General features: G+C 39.0%; 1 protein-coding gene and 2 pseudogenes across 4 annotated transcripts in view; 2 read left to right on the forward strand and 1 right to left on the reverse strand.

Moving 5' to 3' along the window:
* The window catches only part of CA8 (carbonic anhydrase 8 (inactive)), a 116,625-nt gene that overhangs the window by 42,094 nt on the left and 50,153 nt on the right, over positions 1–24,378 (forward strand). The window lies entirely within an intron of this gene.
* On the forward strand, positions 189–1,950 carry LOC150004373 (WW domain-containing adapter protein with coiled-coil pseudogene; annotated as a pseudogene).
* LOC150004374 (histone-binding protein RBBP4 pseudogene) lies at positions 10,882–12,331 on the reverse strand (annotated as a pseudogene).

A 24,378-nucleotide genomic window follows, 5' to 3' on the forward strand; every position in this document is an offset into this window, starting at 1 on the left:
CCTTACACTGGAATGGCAGTGGCTGGAAAGAACTGATATGTCACAAGGCGGTGAGCTAGGACCCAGAGGAAGAGGAAAAGCTGAGCGAACTGAGCTCTCATGACTGGAGAGGGGACTCACAGCCTTACCAGGCACTTAAGTGTTCATCAGAAAGTCACCCATGAAGTGGTGATCACAGACATGAGAAAATGTGAGACACTGCAGACACTTCACCACCAAATAAAATGTTGTGGAGGTTTGATAGTTCTGAGAACAAATATAGTGACAGCACAGGTCACAGTAAAGCCACAAAGGTGCATATTCACAGAGTTAGAGAGAGGGATGGTGGGACCAGTTACTCGCCACAAGAAAATTCATACAACCACAGTAGTCTTCATAAATCAGATTCACATTCTTCTAACCAAAACAAAACTTCAGATGCACCTTATGATTCTTCAGATGACTGGTCTGAACATATTAGCTCTTCTGGGAAAAAAAGTACTACTACAATTGTAGAACAGAAGTTTCACAATGGGAAAAGCCAAAGAGTGGCTTGAAAGAGAACAGAGACAGAAAGAAGCAAACAAGTTGGCAGTTAATAGCTTCCCAAAAGATGGGGATTACAGGAGAGAGGTGATGCAAGCAACAGCCACTAGTGCGTTTGCAAGTGGAATAGAAGACAAGCATTCCAGTGATGCCAGTAGTTTGCTCCCACAGAATATTTTGTCTCAAACAAGCAGGCACAATGGCAGAGACTACAGACTACCAAGAGCAGAGACTCACAGTAGTTCCCCTAAATTCCAGCCAGTCCAGCACCCCAGTGGTTCATTCAACTGCTACCCCAAGCACTGTTCTTTCTAATCAATTTATGCTACAGTCTGATCACCAGTCAAAGAAATCATTTGATGCTAATGGAGCATCTACCTTATCAAAACTGCCTTCACTCACCTCTTCTGTCTCTGCACAGAAACAGAAAGAAAAGAATCTACATCAGGAGAGAAATCTGTACCACATTCTTGCATAACTCCTTCTACGTCTTCTTCCTCTGGACTGAATCCCACATATTCTTCAGCAACCCCTGTTTCTTCTGTTCCACAGTCTCCAATACCTCTTCTTAGACAGTTGCTTTGTGCTTTGCAAGCTACACTGCAGCTTAATAATTCTAATGTGGACATATCCAAAGTAAACGAAGTTCTTACAGAAGCTGTGACACAAGTGTCACTGAAGTCTGTAATTCATAAGTTTCTTACTGCTGGACCATCAGCTTTCAATATAATCTCCCTGATTTCTCCAGCTGCTCAGTTCTCTATACAAGCCCAACCATCTAATCAGTCTCCAATGTCTTTAACGTCTAATGCATCATCCCCAAGATCCCATGTGTCTCGCAGAAGAAGCACACCTCAAACTAACACAGCCCCTATCAAACCTTTGATTAGTACTCCCTCCTGTTTCATCACAACCAAAGGTTACTACTGCAGTAGTTAAGCAAGGACCACTTTCACAATCAGCCACACAGCAGCAGCCTGTAACTGCTGGCAAACTACAAGGTTATGAACCTGTCTCTTCTCAAAGTCTTCAGCACTCAGATAGCCAGAGAAGTCCATCACCTGGTCCAAATCATACTTCTGGTGGTAATGCATCAAATGTAACAGCTGTACCACAGAATTCATCTACCTGAACTACATGCTCATTAACACCTACACTAGCAGCACACTTCAATGAAAATCTCACAAAACATATTCAAGGATGGCCTGCAGATCATGCAGAGATGCAGGCATCAAGACTGTGAGAAGAAGCCAATAACATGGGGAGCATTCACATGTCCGAAATTTGTACTGAATTAAAAAATTTAAGATCTTTAGTCTGGGTATGTGAAATACAAGCAACTTTGAGAGAACAAAGGATACTGTTTTGAAACAACAAATTAAGGAACCCGAAAAGCTAAAAAATCAGAATTCCTTCATGGTCTGAAAACGTGAAGAACTGCACATGGTTTTGAGTACGGGAACTGTAAATCGGTTGCCCAATCTAAACATTTTTGAGCTGTATTTGAGTACACTTTGGACCATTAAGCTGGCCAAAGGAAATGACAAGGGGAGAGGAGTCTGTGAGCGTTAATTCAGGGGGAAAGAGACAAGATTCATTTGTAAAACCATTGAAATGTAGATTTAATGTAGATGTATTCTTCATATTGTAAATATGTTTTGTAACAGAGCTTAGACATCCCAAACTAAGCAATGCTGAGGTGGCTATAAACACCTAGCCTTTTACATGTAAATCTGTCTGCAAAATTAACTTTTTTTAAGAAAAAAAATGTATGAGGAGGGTTTAATTTATCATTCAGAAATCTTGCATTTTCAAAAATTCAATGCAAGCACTGGCGATCTGTGTCTGAGGAGGTATAATTTTGAGCCATATGGGCAGTGTACAAAATATCATGAAACAACTGTTTCCACACTTGCATCTAATCAAGAGCAGTTCTCCATTTCTTTTGCAGAGAAATTTTTTTTCACTTCCCGTGTGTTCCATTTTCCTCTGAAATACTTGATCTGGTTTTATCCATTTTTTAAAGCTGTTCTGTTTTCTCCTTTCTTAAGGCACCGTTGCTACAGCACGTTTTTATAACCATTTCATTCCTGTGTACAGTAGCTTAAAATTGCAGTGATTGAGCACAACCCACTTATTCGTATCAATTATTGAAATCCATTTGCACCCTGTAAGAATGCACCTAAAAGTGCTGCTGGGTGTGTGTGCTAAATGTACATTGATTGCTCAAATGTAGGGAAGTGGCCTGATGAACACGGTTGTGGGAGGGTGAAGAGGAAACAAAGCTAATCAGATGTGATAAACATGTTTAAAAAAAAGGCATGATGATCAGATGATGTCAAATGAGATGATACTCTTGACAAGGAAGAGAAGACAGTGTTCGGAATGATGTGGAGAGTGAGCATTCAGAGCTTGCTGAGGGCTTTGATAGTTCATAGGTCCGAGGAAATGAGTAGTCTGATGTCTCTATGATTTGAGTCTCAGTAACTGGGAGAATGGTGGAGCTCTTAAGGAATGCCAGAAAGGAGAACTTTGCATATGTATTTTGATTGAAAATTGTGGTGAATACTTTGATATGTTTTGGATTTGTTAGTTGCCATTCATCCAAGTGGAGATGCCCAGGAAGGGGACGGAAATGCAAATTTGTAACTCAGAAGAGACATCCCAGAACAGGATTTTTTGCAGCAGCTGATACTACTTATGTACTATTTAAATGTAGCTCTACGTAAATGAGTTAATATAAAACCATAGAGTATCTTTTCTTCATCCAATGTCATGGGATATCAGTTGCAATTTTAATTTGGGATCCTATCTGTCACAGGAGTATTTACTATTTCTTTTTTTTATAAATTATTTTATGGAATTTTATTTTTTATTCCTTTTTAACAATATATTTTATTGATTATGTTGTTACAGTAGTCCCAATTATTTTCCCTTTGCTACCCTCTGCCCAATACCTTCCTTCCCTCCAGCAATCCCACCCCCACTAAGTTCATGTCTGTGGGTCGTGCATATAAGTTCTTTGGAATCACCCTTTCCTATATTATTCTTAACTTCCCCCTGTTTATTTTGTACCAACCAATTATGCTTCTTAGTCCCTGAACCATTTCCCCATTTCTCCCCATTCCCCCTCCCAGCTGATAACCCTCTGGATGATCCCCATACCTATGATTCTGTTCCTATTCTGGTTTGCTTTGTTGGATTTTGTTTTTATTTTTAGATTCAGTTGTTGATAATTGTGAGTTTGTTGTCATTTTAATGTTCATAGTTTTGATCTTCTTTTTCTTAAATAAGTCCCTTTGACATTTCATATAATAATGGCTTGGTGATGACGAACTCCTTTAGCTTTACCTTGTCTGGGAAGCACTTTATCTGCCCTTCCATTCTAAATGATAGCTTTGCTGGACAGAGTCATCTTGTTTGTAAGTCCTTGCTTTCATCACTTTGAATACTTCTTGCCAGTCCCTTCTTGCCTGCAAAGTTTCTTTTGAGAAATCAGCTGATAGTCTCATAAGCACCTCTTTATAAGTAACTCTCTGCTTTTCTCTTGCTGCTTTTAAGATTCTCTCTTTATCTGTAACATTTCACATTTTAATGATGATGTGCTTGGTGTGGTCTGCTTTGGGTCTAGCTTGTTTGGGACTCTCTGTGCTTCCTGGACTTGAATGCCTATTTCCTTTGCCAAGTTTGGCAAGTTTTCCTTCATTTTTTTTTTACATAAGCTTTCAGTTTCTTGCTCATCATCTTCTTCTTCTTCTTCTGGCTCCCTTATGATTTGGATGTTGGCATGTTTAAAGTTGTCCCAGAGGTTTCTAAGCCTCCTCATTATCTTCAATTATTGTTTCCTCGTTCTGTACTCGTTGACTGTTCTTTTTTCCTGATGTTCCAAATCATTAATTTGAACCCCAGTTTCCTTCCCTTCACCATTGGATTTGTGTGAACTTTCCTTTGTTTCATTTAGTATAAACTTCACTTCTTCCCTTAGGCATTTGTCATACTTTTAGGAATATCTGTCAAGCCTGTGAGCATCTTTATCATCCATGTTTTGAACTCTGTGTCTGTTAGGCTGGCTATCTCCTCATCGCTTAGTTCTCCCACTGGAACCTTGACCTGTTTGTTCCCTCTTTTGGGCCATACTTCTCTGTCTCCTCATCTTGACAGGCTCCTGTGTTTGTTTGCCTCTGTGTCTTAGGTAGAGCTGTCACACCTTATTACATTGTAAGCGACAGAGCCTTAGGTGACCCATTTCACCACGTTGTGGTGCTGCATGTAGGGGAGGAGGTCTGAGAGGGAACAATGCTGCTTGCTCAGCACTTGCCCCTTTTCCAGGCACTTCTCTCACTTCTGTATGGGACTGGCACCCCTCTAATTGTTGCCCTGGCAATTGTTCCCAGAATGGGTAGGTCTGTGGACGTTCTAGGACCATGGGGGTCTTTTAAACAAGCAGACTCTGCTGGGAGACTGGCAGTTTCTTCCTCCACCCCAACCTCCACTGGTTTGCAGAGTCAGAAGCAATGAGGCTTTATTTTACCCAGCCCTGGAACTGTGAGCTGTGCAGTCTGGTCTGGTGCTGGGAGTGCTCCTTGGGTGTCCCTCCTACTTTAAAAAATCTGTGACTGCGCTTTCTGCTGGCCTGCCACTGCCACTGCTGCTGCCACCACTCAGTGCGACCTCTCTGCCCTGGCTCTGCCCCTCCTACCTGTCTGGATGAGTATTTCTTCTTTATGTCTTTGTTGGGCTTCCATGCAGCTCAGTTTTCTGGAACTTCTGGTTGTCTCCACTTTTGAGGTAGTTGAATGACTTCTTAGTTGTGGAGGGAAATGCAGCATGTCTGTCTAGGCCTCCATTTTGGCTGGAAGCTCTGTACTATTTCTGAGTAAGTCTAACCATGCGGTACTTTACCAAGGGGAAGCTGTGTTCCTGAGCCTAGGTAATGGCTATCCTATGTCCTTACTTTACACACTGTGGTTGTAGCTCTAATAGTAGCATATGTTGTCCTTATCTACATCAATAATTAATTCATTCTTGTAACTTACTAAACTCAGTCAATAATAAACCAGTAATACAATTGACTGTTTATTATTAAGGAATATTAATAATAATATTACTATTGTGAGAATAAAAGATTTAGGATTAGGTTTATATTCCTAAAATTTCTGATTATACATTTTATTCTCATTGATAACTGATTTACATTTTTCATGTCTTTACCTTTTAAATGATGATATAGAAAATGCCATGGACTATTTCAGTGAAAAGCTCTATATTGGAGTAAAAAGCTCAATCCACCTTTTGTCTACTCTCAGATAGAACTTTATTTTCAAAAAATACTATGTTTGTCTATCAGAGCCCAAATTTGGATTGTAATAGAAATTTTATTTATTTATTAAGTTATTTATGCTATACACACATCTGAAATGCTTGATGTAAGTAACTACTTGACTACTTTTGCTTAGCACCCCACATCTCTTTTATAGGAGTGTGCTTTGGTTTCAGGCAAGTAATGGAAGGCACAACTAAAACAATATGGAAGTTCTCCTCTCACAGCACAAGCAGTCCCAAAAGGCAATTCCAGGGTTGGTTCATTCAGCTTCTTGAGCCACGCTCATGTTTCCCAAGGCTAGTTATTGTCTGTTTTTCTGTAAGCTATTTCAGAATTTTGGATTTTTCTTTTTGATTTTTTCACTCAGGTTTGCAATGTGGCTGTGTCACCTCTAACCATCAAATCCTCACAAAATTAACGGTTAAAGGTTATAAGAGAAGACACTTACTATCTTGTGTTAAGATAATTTATTGAGATAATTTATATACCATAAAATTCACCCATTTATAAAACACAAGTCAATGGCTTTAGAATATTTACCACATTTTATAACCATAACCATATTCTAATTTTAGAACACTTTTTTTTTTTTTTACCCCAAAAGAAACAGTTACAGCCCATGTTCGTTTCCCTCAGTTCTAGGCAACCATTAATATGCTTTTTGTCTCTATGGATTTTCTTATTCTAGAATTTAATGTAAATTGGAATCATGCAATATATGGTGTATTCTGGCAGCCTTCATTCACTTAGCTTAAAGTTTTAAATCCTTATCAGTACTTCATTACTTTTTATTGCTGGAGTGTATTCTGTTGCATGGATATACTACATTTTGTTTATACATTCATCAGTTAGTGGGTATTCAGTTTGTTTCCACTTTTTGGCAATTATGAGTAATGTGGCTATGAATATGTGTATAGTACAAGTTTTGGGTGTATGTTGTTTTCATTTCTCTTGGTTATATACCTACATGCGGAAATGCTGAATCATATGGTAATGCTTTGTTTAACATTTTAGGAATTGTTAATTTGTTTTCCTAAGGGGCTGTAACCAGAAGTTCCAATTTTTCCACTTTCTGGCCAATAGTTGTTATTGCCTGTCTTTTTTATTAGAGCACTTCTAGTGGGCATGAAGTGGTATCTCATTGTGTTTTTGACTTGCATTTTTCTAGTGAGTAATCATATTGAGCATCTTTTCATGTGCTTATGTAGCCATTCATATATCTTTCTATTCAATCTTTTGCTTGTTTAAAAATTGGATTATTTGTCTTAATGAGTTGTATGAGCTCTTTATCTATTAAAGACACAAGTATTTTATCAGATATATGGTTTGCAAATATTTTCTTTTATTCTGTGGGTTGTCTTTTCACTTTCTTGATGGTGTTACTTGACATTCAAAAGTTTTTGATTTGGGTGAAGTTCAATTTATCAATTTTTTTCTCTTATTGTTTATACTTTCAGTGACATTGCCATCTCTGTTTTTTTTAAAGGAAAGTTTTTACATAAATAACTTAACAGAAAAAAGTACTCAAATTACAAGTGTACAGTTCATTGTATTTTCATAATGTGAAGATGCCTATGAATCCAGAATTAATAAACAGAATATAACCAATATCCCAGAAGCTTTTTTCATGCCTCCTCCAAGGTTAACCATGATCTTGACATCTAATATTATAGATAAGTTTTGCCTGTTTTGGGATTTTTGATAGAGTGAATCATACAATATGTGCTATTTTGTTTCAGCTCTTTTTTTACCCAGCATTATGTTTATAGACTCATCTACATTGTGGTGTGTACTTTTCAATGACTCGTTTTCATGTACAGTATTTCACTACGTGAATATTCCACAGTATAATTTTTTCTACTGTTTTTAGGCATTTAGATGGCATTCAGATGTGGTCTGTCAGAATCCAGCTTCTGTGAATATTCTAGCCTTTTGGTGAACAAACCGTATACTTAGAAGTATAGCCTGGGTTATAGGATGGGCTTAGTTCAGCTCTATTGATGCTCTCAAGTAGTTAGTCAAAGTGGTTGCGCTAATCCATTCTGTTACCAGTTTTTGAACCCTTTTAAAGAACCAGGAAACATTTTTCCAGAAGTCTTCCTCACTTCTTCCCTCCAGAAGAATTTTCCTCATATATCTTTGGCTAGATTTTCTGTACATGCAGTTTCCTGAAACAGCCATTTCAAGAGAAATGACAAGGCTGTAACTGCCTTAGCTTAATCAAGATTCACCCTCTGGGGCTGAGGAGGAGTCTAGCTTTCTCATAAACTCTTGAACTTCTGATATATAAATACAATTGGGGTTCTCTTTTATGGAGGAAAGGAGAGGGGAACGTGTGGTAAGTAAAGTCAACTGTGTTTGCTGAAAAAAGGAACATCCAGTTAAATCAATTAAATGTCTATTTGAAAAAGTGACTATTTGCCCCACTAGATATCTCTTCTGCAATTAATTTGAAAATTTACCAGGCTTTTGGTTTCAGGACAGATTAATATAGTAAGTGCTCAATAAATATTTTCTAATGGTGATTATGTTTTCTCATTTTAAAATCTATTTTCATAACATTACATTTTTACTGGGCCAGCCATTATAGACTAAATGTCCACCTTTGTACGGTATTGTTAGTCCTCACTTTTAACTTTATTACAATGCCTATTGAAAATGTGCTGTAAAGTGTTCACTTACAAGGTGTTACCATTTTCCCACAGAAACATGTTTTTATTATACTTTCATTCCTGTTAAAGGCTTAACAGCAAATGAATTAAAACATTTAATACTGTATTATATAAAAGCAAAGATAATAAAATAACTGTGTATCTCTATAATAATTTTAGATAGCAAAATTATCTTCTGAGTTATGTTATTTTAAAGCAAGGAAGGCTCTTGCTTTTCTAGGAGGCCGATCTCAATGAGTATGTATGCACATACACATACAGTTTATTTCATTGATATATTTCATTTGTATAAAACAAATTGCTATCTATAATAAAAACCTGTAGAAAACAGTAATTTTGTTTCTATTCCTTGAATTTACTTAGGTTTTTGGAAAATGTTAGGGTGGCTAAAATAGTAAAGGTGTGAGTGGTGCAGTATATGTGTTAGTTAGACATTCACGACTACTTGGACCAGACAAAGCAGCAAACTTCAGCTAGTTCCAGAGAGGCAGGCCCAGTGGTGGGCAAGATCGGGTGTAAGTGTAATCTATTTCCTAATTGGTGTTCCCATATCTGTCTTCTGAACATTTAAGGAACTTTCATCATTGATGATTATACGTTTTGGATTATGTATGAAATGTAATCATCTTATTTTAGAAATGCTTTTCCCCTGTGTCATTATGAGCTGTACAAAATTGAAGTGCATTGTCATATAAATGTAAGTTTAGTTTCCTATCTGAATTGTACTTTTTCTGGTTCACACCCATTGATGCCTTTCCTGTTCCTAGTTGACCTTTTTTTTTACTCAAGCTGTTTTGGTACACATTCCACCTCAATGAGCAAAAGTGATGCTTTACCTTGCCACAACATTGAAAAAAACTTAAACTCTGTGTGTTAGGTCAACAGTAGGTCTAAATCAAGTTTTCTAAAATGTTCTTTAAAATAAATTGGTTCATATTTGGTTACCTATAGCATTACTCTTGTGTTAGCAGGAAAGTCTTACACAGATCTCAGGGAAGCATGGTCCTTTTTAATTAGACTAGAAGTGACATGGTTTCTGGTGAGTTGGCTGTGTGCAATTCTCCTGAGCAAGAAGTGATTTGGATTAGTTTGCTATCATATTCAAGTACATTACAAAACATATAAATAAGGAGGTGCATTGTGGTAAAAGCATAGGTGCATATTTTTACAGAGATTTTTGTCTATGAGACTTGGACAGCCATCCTCTGTAGTCATTTAATTGTAGACATGGGAAAATTCCTCCATTTCACGGGGAATGGTTTTGATGAAATTCGATTGCATATATCTCTATATATACATTTATTTGGTTATCTTGTCAAAGTTAGCTCTTGTCACAGTATTTTGAAGATACAGTACTTATATTGTTGGAAGTTTTATGTCCCTTGTGTTATCTCATGGCCATGGAATTAATGCAAGATTCATTTCACCGCAATCCTCAGGGACTTGTGGGGACGGAGTTAACACTTATGAAGACCTCCTATGTGTGTGGCACATGCCATCTCTTATGTAATCATTAAAATATCCCTTAGAGGTAGATGTTATATCTGTTTAAAATATTTTTAAAAGATTTTATTTATCTATTTTTATTATTTATTTATTTATTTTATGTAGAAAAGCAATTTATTCCATTATAAGCACTTACACAGTTAGTCATGGAGAATAACAGGCCTGCTGATGAAACAGGTCACCCAAAACAGATGGTACCAAACTAGTGGTCAAGGACTAACTCCTTAAAAAAAAAAAAAAAAAAAAAGGCAACTCTTATCTAGGATTAATTTAATTTTAGAAACAAATACAAGCTATCAATTCACTCTTCCCAACTTGACAGTCTACCTGTGGTATAAGTATCAGGTAAAAAATACATCTTTACAACTTGGTGGTCCCAAGTTTTTTTTTTTTTTTTTTTTTTTTTTAAACCAATTTCACAGAAAGGAAAGAAATAATATGAAAACTGCTCAAGAAATACACTAATAAGCAAAAATAAACAGGGAAAGAGGAACATGTAGTTCTGACTTAAGAAACTGAGAGGAGACTGGCCTACAGAGGAAAATGTGCACTCTGGAAAGTCAGATGTGAAGATTTTGGAGTAGCAATTTATATGACTTGAATCTCCTCTAATTCCTGAATAAAAACAATATCTTGCAGTACTTATACTTCATGGCTCAGACAGCTATCTCACTTGGCTCTATTCCTTACTTCTAGCCTTTACTTTAATGAGTCTGAAAAACTTGGGGATATAGCATAAGAAGAAAAATAAAATAACCACACACAAGAGTCCCCTTTAGGTGGCTAATTTAGATCTTTGTTACTAGAAAATTCCTGAAGAAAATTTAAATATTAAGTCTGTGGCTTTGCGGAATCAAGCCCTGCAGTAAATATTTAGAAAACACTCTCAGTTTGGGCTAATAGCACTGTTGATGGTACCTATTATAGAGGGATAGCTGAACAAAGTCTGTGTCTCAAAACCAGTGTTAAATCAGTATCAGGGTTGAAAGGAAAAAAGGGGAGTCTAAAATCACAAGTGCAGATGTATTTAAGACCCCTGTCCTTCTGGATCCACACTTCCTTCAGAATCTTCATCATTATAAATGTTCTCTGCCATTTGTCACACTTGCATGATATTGTCTTCTGACACAGAACAGATCACCCAAGGTTCATTGGGATTCCAGGAGAAATCAGATATCTTGGCAGTGTGGCCACCATGAATAAACAGCAACTCCAGTGGCCCATCTTCTGCATCTTCCGGGGATTGTTCCTCTCCAATTTTACTTAAATCCCAGACATTCAGCCTGTGATCAGTACCACTGGAAGCCAAAATAGTCTCATTGTGAGGTGACCATTGAAGCTGGAATATTTCATCCTTATGTGATTCAAAGGAATGCAATTTAAGTTTCAGATTTCTCAGATCCCACAAGACAACAGTCTTATCAGCAGATCCTGTGGCAAGAATGAACTCACTATAAGGATAGAAAGAAAGGCAGTTCACTTCAGCGGTATGAGCATCAACTGAGTGGCTTGGTTTGGAAGTATTGTTTGAATGAGTATCCCAGATCATAAGTTTCTGATCACCAGCAACTGACCCAAACAGAGACTCATGAAGCAGATGCCAGGAAACATCTTCCACTACTGCTGTGTGCCCCGTGAAGATGGTCTTCGCATTCACAACTTTTCCTTCCTTTGGAACAGCACTGATGTCCCATAGGCAGATGGTATGGTCATCTGAAGCACTAAGTAAGTGCCCACTGAGATTTGGGTTCCAAGAAAGTCCATAGCCTTCCTTCTGATGTCCATGGAGACGCAAGTCTGGGTTGCACTCTCCAGAAGGATCTGGTTTAGAAGGATGTTTCGTATAGCCAAAAACAAGAACATCACTGGATGGAGTCTTTGTTGCAATGATGCAAGGGTTCTGCGTCATATAACGTGCCCTGTTTACTTCTCCTTCATGGTTGATCTTGATTTCTATTTCAGTTTTTCCACTAACAGAGCCAAAACCTCCAAATTCTCCTTTCTCACTGTTGTAGTGTGAAGCATCAAACTGAGCATCATCATTAGGGAGCTGCACACTGTCTATCACAAGGTGGTTTTGTTCATCCGACGTGTGTGTCCCCAGGACAAGTCGATGAATGCTGAAATCTTTCCCTTCTGGTCTGGTTACATCTGAAAACCACTGTGCAGTTAAGCTGGGCCACTCCAGAGCATGGGTCATCACCAAATCGTAAAGAAAAGGGGTGTTCTTTTTCCATATTTTGTACTCTTCGTTGATCACACGTTCTTCTACTGCATCATCAAAGGCTGCTTCCTTGTCGGCCATGGCAGGCAGGCAAGCCAGGGGGATCCCGAGGTCTACCGTTGTGGGAGGGGCGGGTAGTCTCTATTTATTTATTTTTAGAGAGAAGGGAAGGGAGGGAGAAAGAGAGGGAGAGAAGCATCGATTTGTCCCAACCAGGGACTGAACCTGCAGTCCATGCATGTGCCCTGACCAGGAATCGAACTAGTGACCTTTTATTTTGGAGAATGATCTCCAACCAACTGAGGCACACCAGTCAGGGAGGGCTATTATGTCTAGTTTTCAGCTGAGTAATTAGATCAAAAAGCATTAAGTTGACCAAGGTGCCATGGATAATGGCTGAGACTTGGACTAGCTACCATTCTCTTGCCTCTATAATATATGCCTTCTCATATTTCTAATAAAATTGTTCTGTTTTTTACTCTAGCGTAATTACAAAAAAAAAAAAAAAATAAAAGGGAAAGAAAGCCTGTGTGTATTCTGTACTACCAGTGAGGATTAAAATGGTTTTTCTTCAACATTTTCAGATAAATGCATTTCATTATAATTTGTAACATTTTGAATATTGTAATTGAATTTTTAAAATATTGTTCCTGAAAATTAGTTTTTAGGTAATGTATTCAGTGTATAAGGTTGTGAATGTGAAAATTGACAGTGTTATTTCTCAGAGAAATGTAATAGTGCTGGATTTTAAATCTAATTAGAATTGCTTTATATGCATTCTTATTACTAAAAGGAGCTTATTACCATAATTGTTATCACCAGCTTACCTGAAACAGTTAATATGTAATAAACCAAAATTGCCATACTTTTAAAGATTATAGAAAGACATTTTTTAAATTTCATTTCCTAATTAGGAGTTTGGACTACACCCTATGAACAGTAAGAAGCCCCAGAGAAACTTTCCCAGGAGGGTGACAAGATCAGATTTGCAGTTATAACTGTTAGATGGGGGATGAATTTGAAAGCCTACTTTGGAGGCATGGAAATGAATTAAGAGACCTGAACTGTAATTCTAGTAATAGGCTATCGATATCTACACTAAAGAATTGTTCATGAGAATAAGCAGAGCGGGTGGATTTGGAAGATTTTAAGGAGGTAGAGAAAGGAAGGACCTAGGTCTTGGTTGTTTGTAAGGGAAGTGGGGAAATGGAAGAGATTTCTGGCTTGGGTCCATTAACACAACCACGAGCAAAGAGGGAGACAACAAGTCTGGGAGGTGGTAGAGGGACTTCAGCTGTGAAATACTAACTATAATAGTTCAGTAGGCAGTTTAGTAAAGGGATCTAGACTTGGGACAAAGCTTTTAGTTAAAGAAGTTGTTTTGGAAGTATAGGTCTCTAGATGACAGTCAAAGACATGGGGGTAGATAAGATCAGCCAACAAGAAAGTGCTGATTTAGAAGGGAATAGGTGAGAGGATGGAGCCCTGCCAGAACCACCACCTGGGGGTGACAGGGGAAGGAAACCAATAAAGGAGCCCGAGATGAATGGCTGTTGAGGAGGACAGCCCTGGGACGTGTGCTGCCAGGGAGCCCATGCGAAGGGGGTGGTTTGAGAAGAACAGGCTGGGGTCTCAGATGCTGTAGAGCAGTCAAGACAGACAAAAAGTGTGATTGAGCAGAAGGTTCCTGGCGAACTTGAGATCAATTTCACCAAAACGGTGGAGGAAAAGGGCCGGGAGGAAGTGGTGATGGGGAGCGTAGATAAGGCTGTGAAAAAGTCCGCTGCCAAGAGGAAGTACTAGGTGGGTATGTGAGGTCAAGTGAGGGATTTTTTTTTTATGATGAGAAAAATTTGCACAGATTTATAAGATGACGAGGAGCTAATAGAGAGGGAGATATCAGGTCAAGGCTCAGGAGAGTAAAGAACCGATGGGCCAAGGACTCTCAAGTGGTCAGGAGAAGAATGGAGAAGAGCAGAGGCACTGTTTGACTGCTGGACAAGAGAGTTGACAACTCAACGTCAGGTCAGAAAGAAGGAGGAAACGACGGGGATGTGCTGGTGGGAAGCAGACAGTTCAGGTGGTTTCAGTTTCTCTTCCAGGCAGGAGATCTTGGTTAGAATATTAATAATGTACATGAAAGATTGCAAACTGGTGACCTTTGAGTTGGATTTAGGGATGGATCCAGCTGGCACTGTGCTTTTTAAATTTTGGGATTTAAATACTTTTGGGCGGGGTGCTGATTTTCTGGTTTTTGCAGCCCTTCCCCTCCCTGCCTCATTCCCTTCTTCCCCTCATTTATGAGCTGAATTCCTAGACCCACTTGAGTTTGTGACTCTGATGGAAGTTATCTGGCTTTCTAGAGTGGGAAGTATTGTTAATTGTCTTTAAACCTTAAGAAAATAAACAGTTGAGTTCAGGGAGCATAATGAGAACATTACCAAACTGAATGGAGATGAGCATTTTACTTTCAAAGACCATGCTCTTTATTTTCTCTTTTCCATTTATTTAAAATAAATTATAGTTGATACACAATATTGTATCAGTTTCAGGTGTATAACACAGTGATTCAACATTTATGTACCTTACAAAATGATCATCACAATAGGTTTAGTAACCATTTGTCATCCTACATAGTTATTATGATACTACTGACTATGCTGTATATTACATCCCCATTACTTATTTTTATAACTAGAAGTTTGTGTTTCTCAATCCCCTTCCCGTGTTCTGCCCACCTTTCTCCCCCCTCCTCTCAGGCAAATATCAGTTTGTTTTCTGTATTTATGAGCTTGTTTCTGTTTTGTTCTGCTTGTTCATTTGTTTTGTTTTTCAGGTTCTACATATAAGTGAAATCATATGGTGTTTGTCTATCTCTGTCCGACTTATATCACTTAAGATCGTGGTGTTTAAATACAACCATGCCTACCTTCCTGTGACATCTCCTCCTTTCTCTCCCCACTCTAATTGGCTCTACTCAGCATTTACTTGGTATTTATCAGGAGCTTTCCAGGTAATACCTCTTGCCCTTGTATGGCCTTGCGTGTTAGATAGTGATCACTTATGTACAGCTGAGACTCTGAGAGCTCAGTTAGTTTTCCCAGGTGTTTGTAGCACCAGGTGTGCAACTTGGTACCATTTGCTGTTGGTGTTGGGCAGAGCCTGAGTGGATTACAGCCATTTCTTGAGCTGCACACACTCCAATTCTTTCCCCTGGTTCTTCTTGTTCCTGGAGAGAACAATGTTTGTCATTCCTTCATGCATTGCATGAACATTCACATTGTGAATTCTACCCTGGTCAATGTTCTACCCTCCCTATTTGAAGGAAAGAGCTGGCAAAGAGGTGAGGGACCCAAACTGCCTGGTCCATGTCCTGGTTCTTGTTAACTGTGCAGCATAGGGCAGGCTCCTTCACCTTCTGTCTCTCCATTTTCTTCTTGTTAAGATGGGGTGTTGGTGACAGTCATAGAATTAGTGAGGACTGAGCGAGGTAGTGTTTGCGAAGAACAGTGCCTGGTGGAGAATGTAACATCAGAGCTCATTAAATAAATACAAATACACAAACTATCAATTTTATATTTTTATTTATTCATACCCTGGATTTTTTTATAAAAAGATTTGAGGTCTTTGCATTTACAATGTTGAAAGCAGTGAACACTACAACCTTAGATATTATCAGGACACATTAAATGTATTGATGGTTGCTGACATTACTCCAGAACTCATATGTCAGTTGTAGTGATTATTTGGGGCCTGAAGGGGAAATAATACAGGCACTTGTCACTTATTCACTGTACAAAGTGAACAGATGCAATCTATATGTGACTTATATTCTATAACACTAAGACACTTTGACAGTCTCTTTACCTTCTTTATTTTATGGAATAACAAATGAAATAAAGAGAATTTAAGTTACATCAATTTAGTTGCAGCTATAACCTACAATTCAGATGTTTTTCTTTTTGAAAATAAGAGAGAGGATATTTCATGAAAAACCAAAAAACCAATGTCAAAGATTCACTTTTTTAAAAAGTATATTTTATTGATTATGTTGTTACAGTAGTTCCAATTTTTTTATCCTTTACTCCCCTCTGCCCAGTACCCTCCTTCCCTCTAGCAATCCCAACCCCCTTAGTTCATGTCTGTGGGTCGTGCATATAAGTTCTTTGGATTCATCCTTTCCTATATTATTCTTAACATCCCCCTCTCTATATTGTACCAACCGATTATGCTTCTTAGTCCCTGAACCATTTCCCCATTTCTCCCCCTTCCCCTTCCCAGCTGATAACCCTCCAAATAATCCCCATACCAATGATTCTGTTCCTATTCTTGTTTGTTTAGTTGGATTTTGTTTTTATTTTTTAGATTCAGTTGTTGATAATTGTGAGTTTGTTGTCATTTTAATGTTCATAGTTTTGATCTTTTTCTTAAGTAAGTCTCTTTGACATTTCATATAATAATGGCTTGGTGATGACGAACTCCTTTAGCTTTACCTTGTCTGGGAAACACTTCTGCCCTTCCATTCTAAATGTTAGCTTTGCTGGATAGAGTAATCTTGGCTATGGATGGCTTTTCATCACATTGAATACTGCTTGCTAGTCCCTTCCTGCCTGCAAGGTGTCCTCTGAGAAATCAGCTGATAGTCCTATAGGCACCCCCCTGTAGGCAACTCTCCGCCTCTCTCTTGCTGCCCTCAGAACTCTGTCTTTATCCTTCACCTTTGGCATCCCAATCATGATGCGTCCTGGTGTGGTCCCCTCTGGGTCCAGCTCACCCATGACCCTCTGTGCTTCCTGGGCCTGTATGTCCATCTCCTTCACAAAATTTGGGAAGTTTTCCTCATTTTTTTTCAATTCTTGCTTCCTTATTCTGCACTGGTTGACTAGTATTTTCTTCCTTATGTTCTGAATCATTGATTTGAACTCTGGTTTCCTTCTCTTCACCATTGGTTTTGTGTGGATTTTCCTTCGTTTTACTTAGCATAGCCTTCACTTCTTCTCTTACGCGTTTGCCGTACTCAAGCATGTCTGTCAAGCCCGTGAGTATCTTTATCACCAGTGTTTTGAATTCTGTGTTTATTAGGTTGTCTATCTCCTCATCTGTTAGGCTGGCTATCTCCTTGTCGCTTAGTTCTCCCACTGGAACCTTGATCCGTTCCCCCTTTTGGGTCATACTTCTCTGTCTCCTCATTCTGACAGGCTCCTGTGTTTGTTTGCTTCCATGTCCCAGGTAGATCTGTTGCTCCTGTTATGTTGTAAGGGGCAGAGCCTTAGGGACTCATCAGTACAGGGCGACCTGTTTCACCAGCTTGTGACGCTGCATGTGGGGGAGGGGTCCAAGAGGGAACAATGCTGCCTGCTCAGCACTTGCCCCTTTTCCAGGCACCTTTCCCATTTCCACACCAGAATGACGCCCCTTTAGTTGCTGCTCTGGCTGTTGTTCCCAGAGTGGGTGGGTCTGCAGACGTTCTAGGACTTTGGATGCCCTTTAAACAAGCGGACTCTGCTGAGAATGGCAGTTTCTGCCTCCACCCCAACCCCCACTAGTCTGCACAGTCAGAAGCAATGAGGCTTGATTTTCCCCAAGGCTGGGACCATGAGCTGCAAGGTCTAGTGAGGAGCTGGGAACGCTCCCCAGGTGTCCCTCCTGACTTTTTAAAATGTGTGGCTGCGCTTTCTGCTGGTCTGCCGATGCTGCTGCCACCACACCATGTCCTCTCCACCCTGGCTGCACCCCTCCTACCTGTCCAGATGTGTATTTCTTCTTATATCTTTGTTGGACTTCCATGCAGTTTGATTTTCTGGAACTTATGGTTGTTTCTAGTTTTGAGGTAGTTGTATTCCTTCTTAGTTGTGGTGGGAGATGCAGCATGTCTGTCTATGCCTCCATCTTGGCCAAAGTCAAAGATTCACTTTTAACTGCTTCTCATTGTATATTAAAAAAATATTTCAAAATGATGCATTGTTTTGTTTCTTTTATTCATATGACTGCTCCAACAACCCTTTTCCCACCTTCAAAGTGGATTTCCTTTTTATAGGAAGCTTCACTTTTTGGAGAAGAGCTCAAATAATTTTACTATGCCCTGTTTCTAGAAGGACAACAGTAGCAAAGTAAACAAAAGGAAATTAGCATTCAAAGAGGAAATAACTTTGCTTTGAAAAAATATTTTTGTAAATTACATAGAACTAGTGCCTTTTAAAATGAGGATTCTGAATCCTAAGAGCACTATAAATACCTTTTGATATTAATGTATTAATGGATAAAGATCCTCTGAAATGCTCTTGTACTTCCTCCTCCTTCCTTTACCTGTATAAGAAGATATATAATTAAGTTTAGGCAAACATAATGAGGAGGTGACAGAGCTAGAATTTCAAATAACCTATTTTCCATTCCATGCTTTACAGTGCTTTATCACTATTATATCTGCCTACACCTTGAATGTCCTCTGAAAAATAGCTGCATAATATATTGACAATGACATCTTAAAGTGCAGAAGCACCTGAAAATAATATGCACTATATCTCAATTTCTGTGCAGATGAATGACTGTTTCAGGTAATTAAGAGTGAGTGTGGAGAGAGGGTACTTTCTCTGCTGTTTCTCAGTTAAAGCTCCAATTTTGTTACTCAAACACTTCACCACTTCCCTTTTCTTTTTCTTTTTAAGTTTTCAGGGTTTAGTACCTTCTTTTCTTCAACTCCTAATATCATAAATGTAGTTGAGACAGTAACTTTTTTCTCCTTTTTTGTAATTTTATAGCTATTTCCAACTGCTCTGAGAATGGATATTTTAGGAGTAAGAGAGTGGTTGAGGTGAGAGACTTGGCTCCTAAAATTCAAAAACTAGCTGGATTTTTTACAGCTCTCCATAGCTGAATTTCGTTGTGACTGAAGAAAAACAGTTAAGTAAAGTCAGGGTCTAAAAACTAGGCTCTGCTCTTGATGATTCCTTTTCCTCTTTGAATCTATACCAGGTAGTGGTCTGGCTTAGAGGAAAGTTCTTGATGACTATAGCTTGGCAGAAAAATATTTTTCAGGGTCAGTTACATCTATGTCCATAAGTGCATTGAGTACTTCTGACATAAAATTTTATAGCAGTCTGTGATTTTTTCAGGTTTTACTTTTCCCCATTAAAGGATTAAAGAATACTAAAAGGTGAGATTTGCTACCACTCAAGCATACCGATTCTCTTCATTGAAAAGAAATCACTTAGTACTCACGTCAGCTACATCTTGATGTCTGTGTTCTGATGCTGCCAATGCTGCTCAGTTTATCCTAAGGCCTTCATGCCTGCCGCTGTCCTTTTGTTGTAGTGCAACTGTCTTCTCAATAATCTTAAAAAAGTAGATCCAAAATCTCCTTTTATCCCCATTTTCTTTTGTTTCTCAGTAGCTGTTATGGCCTTGACACTGTGGACTGCCTTTTCTTCTAATCTTTCTTTTTTGTCCTAACGGGACTTGGGGGTTTTCTGGGTTTCCTCCTTTTTCTCATGTCACCATTTCCCAAAGCCTAAGTCCTTGCCCTTCTGCCAGTCTCCTTTGTGACTTGATCTGTGGGTGACCGGACTCTGCAAGGCTATATCTAGGTGTCAGGAATAGTGGCGTTCTGTACCGTTAGCCGCTTCTGCTTAGGGCAGCTCTGGTTCTGTGTCTCTTACTTGTGGGAGAGCAGGTGGAGTGTTCTAATAGAACTTTCAACTCCCCTAAAACTGAGCTCATCCTCCTTTTGGTAAGTGATTTAGGGCAGAAACCTTGGTTTTTCCATTCTCTTTCACATCAGTTGGTTCAAGTTATATTTCTGTCCGCCATCCATCTTTTCCATTTCCAATCTGTCTGTCTGTCAAACGCCTGTCAAGACCTAGGAGGAGAGGTAGAATTGGGAGAAGTGGGGAACAGCATTTTGAGTGACTGCAACATACATAGAATGGGGGTGGGTGTCGTGAGGGGTCAGGAGATATACTTGATTTGAGTATTTTAGGGATAGGTAGAATGCAGTTGGAGAAATTCAAGCCTGATATGGGGAAAATAAAGAAGTTAGACATTTTGAGCTGAGAATATGTGGTGAAACCTGCATTAAAGAGAGATTAGTTGGGCTTTGCGATGGAAATCATTAAGGGCCAGAAAAGGTGTTGGTGAGTTGGAGATAAGGGCTGGGGTTCAAGGTCTCAAGCCTGGGGCATGGGGGCTCCATCGAGAGACTAAGAGGATACCTTTTTTAAAAAGGAAGTTGATGTCAATTCTAGAAATATTTAGCTCAGTTGACATGAAGCCATTCAAAAGGAAATGGCCATTAGGCATTGAAGATGAGAGACTTCATAGAACTTGCGTGAGCGCACAGGGCTGGGGAGGGAAATTTGTGAGTCATAATTGCCTTTGCAGTTTTTACTGCTTTTTCCATTTCTCATGATTCATTCTTTTGTACTTTAATGCTGTCATGTTATTTACGTTAATAATAAACCCCATTTGTCTTGAAGATAGCTTTCTGTTAGGCTGCCATGAAATCTTCAAACTTATTTTCTCAGTGACAAATAAATGATTAGAAGGCTATGGCTTGTCCCAGTTTCATAACTTTGGACAAATTTATGACTGTGAGTTAAGTACATGAAGATTAATGCTTCACAGGTACTAATGGCCCAGCAGGATAATCGATTGCTGGGAGTTTGAATTTTGAGCCCTATGGGAAAAGCACAAAGATTTTTCTCTAAAACCAGGAAGAGACTGTTTATGGTGTCATCCCATGGTCAGATTTTTTTTTAATAGGAAGGAATGATGATTATGGTGCTAATAGAGTGATAACATATCTTTGCTTTTTATTTCTTTGTAATATGTACATAGTTAACACACACGAGGCCACATCCATCCACATGCGTTGAGGCCTCTGTGGTTGGGCAGTGGGGTGGTGGTGGGAAAAAGAAATGAGGAAGACTCGGCTTCAACTCTTATAGAAAACCACTGTATACTCTACTCTGACATACCCATATCGGGAGGTTGCCAAAACCTTTTGTCTTTTGATGGAGAATAGTTGAAGGGAGAGTGGAGAACTGCCCATTGTTTCAGTTGAGGAAGAATTCTGGTTCCCCCTTTTTATTCAACCACTGTTGTCAGTAGCCATAGTTGGAGTTTGGGTTCAAACTTCAAGAAGCAGCCCCTGTGCCACCTGCTGGACTGTGTGTTCAGAAGGTTCAAAAAGGCCTTAGTGAGGCTGAGTCCTGCCTGGTGTCATCTTTAGTCCAGTGGACCCTAAAGGAGTGAAGTGACCGAGCAGAGTGGGACTAAGTCTAGGCAGCAGATGTAGTAATAATCCAATTTACCCCTTATATTCCTTAGAAATAAATTGTAAGAGACATTTATATACTTGGTCTTCACTACAAATTGTAAGCTGCTCTCTCTCCTCAAAATTCATCACCCTGCTTCTATGCTTTGCTGGCTACATCTAACTAGTGGTAATGACAGTAAAACATGATAAGAATACAGGAATAAAGAGAGTACTATGGGAGGTCAGAGAAAGGTATGAAGAAGCCACCCTTTTAAGATATAGCACTTCTTATGTTAGTCTAATGCTCAAAAGAAGTTAGTGCCTTGTGAAGTTCACAGAACTGAAGAGTAGTGGAACTGAAACAAGAACCTAAAGCCTGTGATTCGTAGCTCAGAGGTCTTTCATGAGAGCATGTTATCTGTAAGAATTGATCAATAGAGTTGCAGCGGTGTGCTGTGTTTCTACCTCTGCGTTCTGCTCTCTGCTATAGACCAGACACACCCCAGAGCCTGTCTCACTCAGGCTTTGAAGTTCACCTTTCAACTCCCCTGGCCTGATAATAACTCTGCTTGGACCTCTGCTGAGCCTTCCTTAGACTCAGTGGGCTACTTCTTCATTTTCTAAACCATATTCTTAGTATCACATGCCTTTTCATTCAAAACCATTTGTTTATAAAAGAAATTTGGAACACATATCCTTAATATGTCCATATTTATTAATAAATTACATTCATGCATGAATATGTATTTCCTCCCTTCTTCCCTTCTTCCTTCCTTCCTTCCTTCCTTCCTTCCTTCCTTCCTTCCACCTACCTAGCCATCAAATCTATTTTGTAAGGCATAGGAAAATTGAAATTAAAAAGGCACTGGATAAATATGAACAGAAGTTCTAACTTTTTCTTTCTGATAATCAGTAGTGGGTTGTTATGCCCCCTATTTCCCTTCCCAAAAGGAACCATATTCAGTGCTGGGAGAATAAATTCCAAACATTGTCATTTGAATTGTTAGAGCCCTGTCTATTCCTACTAGTCTTGTTCAGATTTAAACCTCCATTCATCTTTATGCTTTTTTTCATTTGTTTGTACAGCCTGTATTAGTTAGGGTTCTCCAGAGAAACAGATATATGAAGTCTGTCCAGAAGGTATCCAGCCATATAATATGAAAAATAGAGACATTTATTGAAGAACATACAAGAAACACTGTACACAGGACAATAAAACCTCAGTCACCTTCAAAGTAGGCACCTTAGGACCTCACATAGTGCCCCCAATCTCCATCTGCTGCTCCATTGTATTCTCCTGAATCTCACTGATGGTCTGAAATCTCTTCCCATTCAGAGGTGATTTTAGTTTTGGAAAAAGCCAGAAGTTGCAGGGAGCCAAACCTGGGCTGTAGAGGGGGGGGGGCTGAATCACCTGGGTGATTTAATGTTTCACCAGAATCTCTGCATGAGATGTGATGCACAAGTGGGTATGTTGTTGTGATGAAGCTGCCAATCACCAGTTGCCCACAGCTGCGGCCTTCTGAATCACCCGAATAGTTTTTGTGGAGGAATGTTCAAGCTTAATGCAAAATTCATTGCTCTACTCACTCAATCATTTTGAATGTGACAGCCACACAGTACATATGCTCACTCAGCGACATCTACCATGCCCACTGACTAGTCCAGCAAAGTTGTCATTGTTCACGAATGCGCATTCCAGTCCACTCTCCTTGGCTGCTGGGTTACAATGATGTTGCACAAACTGTTCTCATTATATTAACAATGGCTGGGATTTTTCTGGACAGACCTCATATATCTAAACAGATCCATGTCTGTCTCTATGTCTGTGTCTGTCTGTGTCTATCTATTTATCTGTCTACTGAGAAAATAATTAAGATTTATTTTAAGGAAATGGATTATGTGATTGTGGAAACTGGGAATTCAGAAATCTTCAGGACAGGCCAAAGCTTGGAAACTCAGATGAAATTTTAATGTTGCTGTGTAGAGGTAGAATTGCTTCTCCTTCAGGGGACTTCAGTCTTTCCTTGTAAGGTCTTCAACTAATTAGATGAGGCCCACTCATGTTATAGAGGGTAATCTGCTGTACCCAAAGTCTACTGATTTAAAGGTTATCATATTTAAAAAAATACCTTCATAACAGTATCTAGATTAGTGTTTGACCAAAAAAGTGGACACCATAGCCTAGCCATATTGGCACATAAAACAAACCATCCCACAAATGTATAATAAATTTTCAACTGGAACTTCTGTGGTAGCATCCTGGCTTATCTTCCAGCCTCCCATGTCTAACACTTTCAGTTTGTCCCCATATGCCAAAAGGAACTTTGAAGGAAAGACATTGGTATGGGGGAGTTAGTTTGAGTCTAAGCAGCAAAAGTAATAATCATATTCACTGCAGTATTGCTGTACTGATTCCCAAAACACAGTTATGATAAAATTCAAAGCTTTGTGCAATCTGAACCTCTCTGACTTTCTAGCCTCATCTTTCCCATCACTGCCAGACTTATGTACCCTTTAGTTACCCACGAGGTTCTCTTAGTTCTTCAAATGCACTGATAATTTTCATTTATCTATATGGCTTTGCTTTTTGGAACAGAGCAACACTAATATAGGGCAAAATATAAGGTAATAGGAATAAAGAAGGGACTGTGGGAGAACAGAAATTGATATGAATAATTCAAGCTTTTGAGATCTGAAAAAAACTATATTAAAGTGAGGAAAAAGTGAGATAGATAATATTATAGGCTGAATTGTGCCCCCACCCCATTCATATGTTGAAGTCTTAACCCCTCGTACATCAGAATATGACCATATTTGGAGACAGGATCTTTGTAGGGGTTATTAGACTATAATGAGGTTGGTAGGGCAGGGC

Source organism: Furipterus horrens, unplaced genomic scaffold (assembly GCF_987537825.1).
Source record: "Furipterus horrens unplaced genomic scaffold, mFurHor1.1.pri manual_scaffold_7, whole genome shotgun sequence".
Lineage (NCBI taxonomy): Eukaryota > Metazoa > Chordata > Mammalia > Chiroptera > Furipteridae > Furipterus > Furipterus horrens.